The 10810-nt window shown below is 37.7% G+C and overlaps 1 non-coding gene across 1 annotated transcript; it reads left to right on the top strand.

Moving 5' to 3' along the window:
* The first annotated feature begins 4239 nt into the window (after positions 1–4239).
* Positions 4240–4346, top strand: LOC113902613. Its single transcript, XR_003513878.1, has one exon. It is a non-coding gene; the product is annotated as a U6 spliceosomal RNA (small nuclear RNA).
* Positions 4347–10810: the final 6464 nt, after the last annotated feature.

The following is a 10810-nucleotide window of genomic DNA, read 5'->3' on the forward strand; positions in this document are numbered from 1 at the left end:
GAAATTTATCACCACTGCTTTCCTTGGAGCATAACGATTCATGTTTTTTATGTTGGAAGTTGTTTTATCACTTATTTGAAGAAGTCAAATCCATTAACCCATCTCATCAGGCAACTGCATCAGTGGAGAAGTAGGACCGTGTGGTCTATGTGATTTCTTTAAAGAAAGTGGCGTGTTTTGTTAAGCATCATATCCACTCTCACCCAGTAGGGTTAACCGCAATTCTTGCAGTGATAAAGATTTCTAGACCACCTGGGTTTAGCAGTCATGCTCAACTCTTTTAGACTAGGCAGACTTGAAAAGGAGAAATCAGTGAACCAAGTGCATGGAATTATTTCAAAGGAACAAATATTAGAAACAGGTGTGAGATACTACCTAGGGAAAATAAAGCATTAATTCATTCTAACTGGCAGTGGACCATGCTACATTTCCTGAAGAATTAGCTGCCTGAGAACATTTTGATAAAGGAGTTAATTATACATGTTGCTAGTTATTTTTCATTTCCGGCCCAATTTTTCCGAACCATAAAAGTGCATTAAAAACTTTTATGCAATTATGAAGTCTCAAAAAGCATTTTTATTTTCCATCTATTTCCCAGTTAAATTATATTTTCTGAGCATCTGTATATATGAAGTGAATTTTTTATTATATGGAAAGCTTATAATCCATGTTTTATACTTGTCCTATGGCTCAAATCCTACAGTAAAATGTATAGCATCATGTATATATCTAATGTTTAGTTTTATGAAATTTTTTACCCACTTGCTTCATTCCTGAAAGGATTTGAGGTTGTGGCATTGAGGAAGTTGCTTATTGATTACCTTAGTTTTAACTGCATCACATACTCTTTTAATATTTAATTTTTATATGGGAAAAATGCTCTTATTTTGCCAAAAAATTATTGATTAAATAATTACTTGTTTGATAAGAGCATAGCAGTTATAATCTTATAATGTCAATAAAACATTAATCACTATAAATGTTTAACATCAGAATGTTTAACTATCTCTATGGCTCCTCTCACAGTTCCTTCTGGTGGTCTATTAGCAAATGTTTGCTTCCCTTCATTGCAACTTTGGACTTTTATGATTTAAGTCTTCTAAGTTTCCAAGAAGGAGTGTTTCCACTGGGAGATACATAAATGGTTTCATAAAATGAAAGGCTGAGATTTCCACATGTCTACTTTGTGTTTTTCGTAATATGAATCAAACATTTGACAAACTAGATTACTTGATTGGCTGCGGTGGTTTGTACTAGCCACTGGAGATTGAGTTGCTACTACAAAATGGTTTGAATAAGATAGGGGCACACAGGTACACATATACCATGGAATATTACTCAGTCATAAAAAGGAATGAAATTGGGTCATTTGTGGAGATGAGGATGGACCTAAAGACTGTCATACAGAAGTAAGTCAGAAAGAGAAAAACAAATATCACATGCGGGATCTGAAACAGTTGACACAGATATCTTATTTACAAAGCAGAAATAGAGACACAGATATAGAGAACAAATGTATGGATATGAAGGGGGAAAGGGAGGCTGGGATGAATTGGGAGATTGGGATTGACAGATATACACTACTGACACTTTGTATAAATAGACAACCCATGAGAACCTACTGTGTAACACAGGAAACTCTACTCAGTTCTCTTTGGAAATCCAGAAAAGAGCGGATATATCTACACGTATAGCTGATTCACTTTGCTGTATAGCTGACTCACTTTACAAAACTGTAAAGCAACTATACTCCAATAAGAATTTTTAAAAAACAACAGCACATAAATTTTGAAAGATTCAAAGTTCGTACCTTAATTTCATAATCTTTGAAGATCTATAAAAATGAATTTATCATTAGAGTCAGTATAGCCACAAATTGCTTAATTCTTAATCTTTACAGCACCTTCTGGAGATGACAGCAAGAAAGTCTTTAGTCAGAATGTGATAATGTTCAAAATACAACACTAATGAAAATAATTTTCTATTAATGCCTGTGTATAATCCAGCTACACACACACAAAAACACACAGAGCCTTTTTCTTTTGATGCCTCAAGTGATTTAGATTAAGAATGTTATGGATCTCCTGCTTTATGTAGAATATCTGTGACACTGACATGGACAGTGGTTTGCCCTCCAAATTGGACTTCAACAGAACTAGCTGACAAGTTTAATCACCGTAAATCAGGAAACAGTGTTAACTCAGTAGCTTTTCTCCTCATTTTTGACCTTTTGCCCAAAGATACATATTTTTATGAATCCCTTTAGGTGAAGGAGTTTCTTGCATTCCAGCTGTCTTAAAACTGCTGAGGTTTCCTGAAATCAACTTCAATTCACCAGCCAGACATCTACAAACCATGTTAATACCACATTTGCTTGTAGATTTCTTGTCTGCATCTCAAACTTCCAAATTTTGTGTAGCTTCTTCCCGGATTTTCAGAGATCTAAACAAACAAGAGCTTCCTTTTCCTGCTGCTAAGCTCCTCTCCTCTTTTCCTTCTCTGCTATTCCTCTTACTTCTTGAGAGCAGCCTTTGGCAGTCTCTTCCTACGGGTGTTCTTCCAGCCGCCTCTCGTGCTAAGCGGCATTAATGCTGCTCTGCACTCATGACCAAAGCCATCAAAGGTAGTCATGAGTGAAATCAACAATGTTCTGATCATTTGCTTCATCATTCTTGCTTACTAGATCCTGACACTTCCTGGAGACCGGAACTTCTGTCCGTATAGCTCAGGTGGGGTCAGGATGTAGATTCTCACTGTATTTGTGATGCAAGTTTTTAAGCACTGTTTCAGAGGATTCTTTGTGCACCTTGCTGTCTTGTGCACGCTTTGCTGTGTTGTTTCTGGGAAGGAGGGCAAGGGTCTATTTCTTTTGTAGGCTGACAAGAAGAGCTGAGTAGAAAAGCAGTAGCAGGGACTCTCTGACTCTGCTTGTGACCACAGACATAAATGCATCTCCACAGAACTATTCATTTATTTATACTGCCCCAAATGATTACGCATTTTAAGGAAAGTCTGGGGAATGCAGACAAATATTTCAAAACACTGTGTACCTTCATCCTTTGGCCTAATGTTTTAAAATTTCAGAGTGGTGTCTCTCACAAAGAAGAGCATGAATAGAATAAAAACTGGTCAGACAACCTGCTTCTTCTGTCAGCTTTTAAAAATATGTGAATGACTTATTTGCTGATGAAACTTATTTTCTTTTCATGTGTGTTTTGACATTCTGAAAGAGGCTCAGAGAATATTTTGTTAATAATAGGAAATACAAATTACCTGTTTTGTATCCATAAATCAAGTTTATTATCTCTGAGCCTTATTCATTTCTGGGGCAAAATGTAAAGTGAGACACTAATCTCTCAATTATTATAGATTTTAAGTTTTGATTAGTAGAATATGACTTCTTTTCTAATTTCTTACAGTTATATGATATATATATATATATTATATATATATAAAAACTCTCTATATACATTCTAAAATGGAATACAGTGAAATGATTTAACTGACCACTCAGATCTCAGTGATTTTGGGACCAGTTAATGCATCTTAATTCTGAATATTCTCAACAACCATATTTCAAGATTATTTTAGTATGAAATTAAGGACAAAACTCTATTAGAAATATAACTACAGAATTTCTGCTTGCTAGTAGACAGCATTATTCAAATAGGTGATCTGTGTTCAGACTAATTTCTTAAATTTCACGTCTTCATGATCTAGTAAAACTGTTAAAAAAATAAATTTATTCTGAATGTCACTTTAATTCAAAATGACTAGACAAAGTCAATTCAAAATGACAGACACATAGCAGCATGATGAAATTGCTGGTTGTCTGCCAATTTTCCCAAATGTTCATTGTTATCTCAATAGGGAAGCCTTCTGTCTCTTCATCCAAGCAGAATCAATTACTTCGTTTGCTATGTCCCCTCAGAAATGTGCATTTTGAATTACGTAGACTCCAGATGTCTGTCACCCATATCCATACAATGTTTGTTGTTTCGTGTCTGTTCTCAAAAACCTCAGTTGTACCTAGGTTGTAAAAGATGGAAATGAATCAATTTCTTTTTCTCATTATTTATGTCTTCTCTCTTAGACCTTTGAATCTGTTTTTCTCTCTGCTTGAAACATTCTTACCTCAGAGAACCAAATTGCTGCTCTCTAATATCCTTCAGCCTTTGCCCAAATATTACTTTACCAGTGAGACCTTCTCTGATGATCCTATTTTAAACTTTAAACTCTGTGCTCACTTTGGCAGCACATATACCAAAACTGGAATGATACAGAGAAGATTAGCATGGCCCCTGCGCAAGGATGATACGCAAATTTGTGAAGCGTTCCATATTTTTAAGAAAGCTGTGGTACATATACACAATGGAATATTGCTCAGCCATTAAAAAGAATACATTTGAATCAGTTCTAATGAGGTGGGTGAAACTGGAGCCTATTATACAGAGTGAAGTAAGCCAGAAAGAAAAACACCAATATAGTATACTAATGCATATGTATATGGAATTTAGAAAGATGGTAAGAAAAACCCTGTATGCAAGACAGCAAAAGAGACACATGTATAGAACAGTCTTTTGGACTCTGTGGGAGAGGGCAAGGGTGGGATGATTTGGGAGAATGGCATTGAAACATGTATATTATCATATGTGAAATGAATTGCTAGTCCAGGTTCAATGCATGTTACAGAATGCTTGGGCCTGGTGCACTGGGATGACCCAGAGGGATGGGATGGGGAGGGAGGTGGGAGGGGAGTTCAGGATGGGGAACACGTGTACACCCATGGTGGATTCATGTCAATGTATGGCAAAACCAATACAATATTGTAAAGTAATTAGCCTCCAATTAAAATAAATAAATTTATATTTAAAAAAATAAATAAACTTTAAACTCTTTCTGAAGTGTAATTTTCACAAGGTAAAATCCTGTAAGGAAAAATGAATATTTTTAAAAATGTCATTTAACTCATTAATGAATTAATGAAGGAAGAACTTATAAGATGCTTGCACAAGTTCAAAGGAGACTCCTGACATATGTATAAATGTGTATGTATACAAATATGTCACAGTGCTTCCCTGGTGGCTCAGTGGTAAAAAATCTGCCTGCCAGTACAGGAGATGTGGGTTCGATCCCTGGGTGGGGAAGATCCCCTGGAGAAGGAAATGGCAACCCACTCAGGTATTCTTGCCTAGAAAACCCCATGGACAGAGGAGCTGGTGGTCTACAGTCCAGGGGTTCGCAGAGTTGGACATGACTTAACACGCCCATACATATACATACACACACATGTGTATAGTCAGGAATGCTGAAATGAAGTTGCTAATAGATACAAAGCTGGTAAGTATTCTGTAAAGCAGTAAAATGTTTGAGATGATCTTTTAATTTTTTTTTACAGAGTAGAAATCGATTGAAACTCTACCAGACAAAATTTATTTACATCATGATGAATGGTAGTTATACTCATTAATATCATTTTTATACAAGTTAATTTATACCCCTACAGAGACGTGAAGTAGTCCAGCCCGTAATAATCAATCAAAGGTACACATTCTTTACTTTAAAAGTTTTATAAATTTAAATTTATTTACTCTTGGTTGTGCTGGGTCTTTGTTGCTGCACAGGCTTTTATCTAGTTGCGGTGAGCAGGGACTACTCTTGGTCACGGTGCGCTGGCCTCTCATTGCAATGGCTTCTCTTGTTGCGGAGCACAGGCTCTAGGGCGCGTGGGCTTCAGTAGGCGCAGCTCTGTGGGTTCAATAGTTTCGGCTCCTGGGCTCTAGAGCACAGACTCAGTAGTTGTGGCTCATGGGCGTAGTTGCTTGGTGGCATGTGGAATCTTCTTAGGTGAAGGATCAAACTTGTGTTTCCTGCATTGGCAAGTGGATTCCTCACTCCTGAGCCACCAGGGAAGCCCCACAGGGCATATTCTTATGTGTTTAGGACTTAGGGCTAGAGAGCAAAGGGGAAACCTCAGCCTTCCATATCTTTCTTCCTACCTTCAGCTTCCTTGTGCAGTAATATTAGGCTACTGGCCTGTGGACACCCCAGCCTCAGGGCTGGATGAACACATACCCTTGACCCTGTGGTTGGCTTGTTCAGACAGGAGGTGCATGGCCGGTGAAGGATCAGAACAGGTGCTTCTAAACTTCGAAGCCCAGAGCAGGAACCTAGTTGCCAATGTCTAATGGCTGCAGATGTTTTCTGCCATGAAACTTACCTACTTATTTACTAATACTTGCTCACTGTTATCCTTCACTACTTTGCAAATTCCATGTGGTTAAGAATTTTTATCTGTTTTATTCACAACTGTAATTTTAGCTCCTGGAAAGATGTTTGATAGCAATTTTTTTTTAAACTTTGTATTTTGTATCGGGGTCTAGCTGATTAACAATATTGTGACAGTTTCAGGTGAACAGCTAAGGGACTCAGCCATACATATACATGTATCCATTCTCCGCCAAACTCCCCTCCAATCCAGGCTGCCACATGACATTGAGCAGGGTTCCCTGTGCTATACAGTGAGCCCTTGTTGATTATCCATTTTAAATATAGCAGTGCATTAATAAATATGGTTGAATGAATCCTTGTCCTCAACACAAGTATTGTACTTATTTTGTAAGATATATTTGTAAATATATCTTTCAGGAAAGAATGATGGTTTGAACAATAGTGGAATAAAAAATTAATTTCTGAAGTACAAACATTTTTAAAAATTTAATAACAATATGTAATATAACGGTGCATTATAGATTTTAAAACAGCTTATTGATACATAGTTCATATACTGTATGGCTTGCTCATGTAAAGTATAAAGTGTAATCGCTTTTAGTTAAATCACAGTATGTGCAACCATCATTACAATCAATTTTAGAGCAACATAAAAACTTTAACAGATTTTAAAAAACTGAAATATGGGCTTGCAATAGTTATGCCTCCGAATATATGGATAAAATAAGTGCCATTTTGTAGAATAAATTTTGTGTGCCTGTATAATTATATCTAAAGGATTAAAGTTTGCAACTTACATTTTTCATAGAGTTTCTGAACAATGAAAATTGCATGAAAAAATTCAAAGCTTCAAAGGATCTAATTTGAGGTATTCTATAGTCCATTATGTCTTCACAGGTTTTAAGCCAAAAATTCCTATTTGTCTACTTCAGATGCTGTTTCAAGGGCTAAAGATGATGTCAAAGAGCTATTACTTTAAATAATCTTAAAAATTTTGTGACTCTTTAAACCAAACCAAACAAAAAATTAAAAGTATCCTTAACAAATTCTATGGACTTTTAAAAATGAACATGGGAAATGTAGACTATTGAGGCTAAAACTTTTTATAATGTTCAACCAACATCTTTATTTTCTGAAACTGCTTTCACATTCCTTAATTATCTCAAGACCCTCCCCCATTGAAAGGGAGGCATTCATTCTTTCAAAAAGTCCCTAACACAAAGAAATTGCTTTGAGGTTTAAAATAAGTACAGCTTGTTGAGTTCTTAGGAAAATCATAGCCTAAAAGTAAGTACTTTTGAGTTGTAAAAATCAGACTTAGTTGAAGGAAGAACAGTTTTTCCTGTAAATCCTGAAAGCCACAGGATCCTGGAAATCTGAAGCATATTTTCACAAAGAATTAGTTACAAGGGATAAAGGATGGTGGTGGTGGTTTAGTCGCTCAGTTGTGTCCAACTCTTGTGACCCCATGGACTGTAGCCCGTCAGATTCCTCTGTCCCTGGGGTTTCTCAGGCAAAAATTCTAGAGTGGGTTGCTATTTCTTTCTCCAGGGGATCTTCCTGACCAGGGATCAAACCCATGTCTTGCGTCTCCTGCATTGGCAGGTGGATTCTTTACCACTGAGCCACCAGGGATGCCTAGAGGCTTTCTAAAAAGGCAGCTGAGAGCTGTAGGACTAAGTGACTTGAGAGAGGAAGTAGAGTTGAGAATTTGAATCTTTTGTCTTAGATTTGAAGGCCCAGGAAGTGGGACTAAGTTTTTCATCAAGGAAGTCACCTTGTCTACTCTTTAAATTGTATAATAAACACACTGAGACAGGTTCAGATGAGTTAAGAACATCAAACTCAATGCTACTCTTTTGTGAATGCTACCAAGGAAGTGTGCAAACCTTTCAGTTCCCTGACATCCCCTGGAACACTGAGCAAGCACACCAAAGGCACTGAGGCCCAGGTAGGAGAGAGGGTGTCCATGTCCATGTTGGTGAGTCTGGGGCCAGCCCACCAGGCATTATGTTCTCCATGGGGGTGGAGGGGAGAGCAACTGAGTAGCTGCTTTCCTGAGTGGAGGATTTGAGTACAGAATGCAGAAGCATTCAACATCAGTATATTGGAAGAGACTGCTGGGAAGGGGACCCCATCATGAAGGGAATGGCAGGCTCCATGCTCATGAGTGTGAGATACCAGCCCAATGCTCATAAGACCCACAGGGATGCCAGACCTCAGAGGTGCAAGTTCAGGGAGTTAAAAGAAATCTGTTCAAAATCTGGTTATGCTATGAATTTCTGTCTGATGATGAGTTCATTGTTTAAGTTCTATGAACATCTCTTTTAGTTTTAAAAAGTGAGCCTAAAATACCTTCTTACAAGGTGGTTTGGAGGATTAAAAATAAGGTGTGTGTGTGTGCATGCATGTGTGTGTGTGAATGTGAGTGAGTGTCTAAAAATGTGCAAGACACATCATAACTCCCCAAAGCTCCTTAAAGAGTCAAGTCTAGAATCCTGGGTTGCTTCAACCACACCTCTGCAAAGAAAGGCAAATAATGATTTAAAACACTTAAGCAAATTGGCCATCTAGTCCATTCTTTACCACAGATGCTAAAAGTGGTAATATATTAATGAAGGTGAAAGTGTTAGTCACTCAGTTGTGTCTGACTCTCTGCTACCCCATGGACGTAGCTTGCCAGGCTCCTCTGTCCATGGGACTCTCCAGGCAAGAATACTAGAGTGGGTAGCTGTTCCCTCCTCCAGGGGATCTTCCTGACCCAGGGATCAAACCCGGGTCTCCTGGATTCTTTACTGTCTGAACCACCAGGGAAATCTACTCCTTTCCTTTTCCCTCTGTCTCTGATGAGAGTGATCATGAAATCTACAGAGCCCATAATTTAGAGAATGCTTAGGTCTTGGACATCATACAAATGGGCAATTCAGCTTTGAAATGGTTGTCTGTAAGAAAATCAAAGCATTACTTTTCACTAAAAACCATACAAGCCAAAAGAAGTGTAATAAAAGTTCAAGAGCCCTTATTAATGCATGAAGTTACTCATCAGGTCATCAACAACAGTCTCTACCTAACAGATGGGGGAGCTGGAGTGGACCATCACGTGGCTGTGAGATTAAGTGGAGGAAAAGTTACCTAAGTTACCTTTTGTGACTTCTCTTATTGTTTCAAATACAAGTTGGAGCAAAGCTTTTTTGACAGTATGATCTGAAACATGGTGTACCCAAGAAGAACCACAAATGTGTCACCTGGGTCCCTAAGCCTGAATAACATAAGACTCTCCTCCAAACGAAATTACAATGGTAATTAGCAAATATAAGCCAGATGTCCTTGGAAACAGAGATGCAGAGAGTAGGCTTTTCAACAATCCATGAAAGTGTATAATAATTAAGAATTAGAGAGGAGGAGTCATTCAATTACAATTAATCTAACTTTTTTTTCCCTCATCTTCTTCCTTCTTTGAAACCTGCACTAACAACATCCCTACTTCATCCATAAAATATTTCTGTGCAACTCCACCTAATTTTAACCCTGGCTTTATTTAAGATTCTTTATCATTTATGTACATAGTTTTGTTTTTTTTTTTAACTATTCTCTAATGAAGCCTGCTCTGTGAATATGTTGCTTGGTAAATATGCCCCTTAGTTATTTTGTGTATGCATTTCTTATCCTTTCTCTTTGATCATGATCTTCATGAAGAAAGGAACAGTGCTTTCCTTTCCTCACTTTTTATTCGTTTGTTTTGTATTTATCTTTTTAATTTATTTTGGTTTGTATTTAAATCTAGTAGACATTTAATGCAGAGTACCATCCAAAATGTATTTAAGGCAGAAATATATTTTGAGAACTTCTATAATGAAAGTCATTCATATTTGTTGTTGTTGTTCAGTTGCTAAGTTGTGTCCAACTCTTTGCCACCGCGTGGACTGCAGCACACCAGGCTTCCCTGTCCTCCACTATCTCCTGGAATTTGCTCAAGTTCATGTCCACTGAGTCCGTGACGCTATCTAACCATCTCATCCCCTGATGCTCTCTTCTCCTTTGGCCTTCAGTCTTTCCCAGCATCAGGTTCTTTTCCAAAGAGTCAATTCACATTTATTGAGTGCTAAAGAGAGGTTAGGAGAAGGCGATGGCACCCTACTCCAGTACTCTTGCCTGGAAAATCCCATGGAAGGAGGAGTCTGGTAGGCTGCGGTCCATGGGGTCGCTAAGAGTCGGACACGACTGAGTGACTTCACTTTCACTTTTCACTTTCATGCGTTGGAGAAGGAAATGGCAACCCACTCCAGTGTTCTTGCCTGGAGAATCCCAGGGATGGGGGAGCCTGGTGGGCTGCCGTCTATGGGGTCACACAGAGTCGGACATGACTGAAGTGACTTAGCAGCAGCAGCAAAGAGAGGTTGGTTCTCTGTCAGCTTTAGTTTAACAATCATTTTAAAGAAACTTTAAAAAGTAATATGGAATTATTGAAAACATTTTCAAGTATTATGGAAGAGCAAAAAGTTAAACTTATTCTTAATAACACCCCATTACTTAGTAGTTTAGTGTATATTCAGATTTTTTCTCCTTTTTTTCTTTCCTT

This window comes from Bos indicus x Bos taurus, chromosome 12 (assembly GCF_003369695.1).
Source record: "Bos indicus x Bos taurus breed Angus x Brahman F1 hybrid chromosome 12, Bos_hybrid_MaternalHap_v2.0, whole genome shotgun sequence".
Lineage (NCBI taxonomy): Eukaryota > Metazoa > Chordata > Mammalia > Artiodactyla > Bovidae > Bos > Bos indicus x Bos taurus.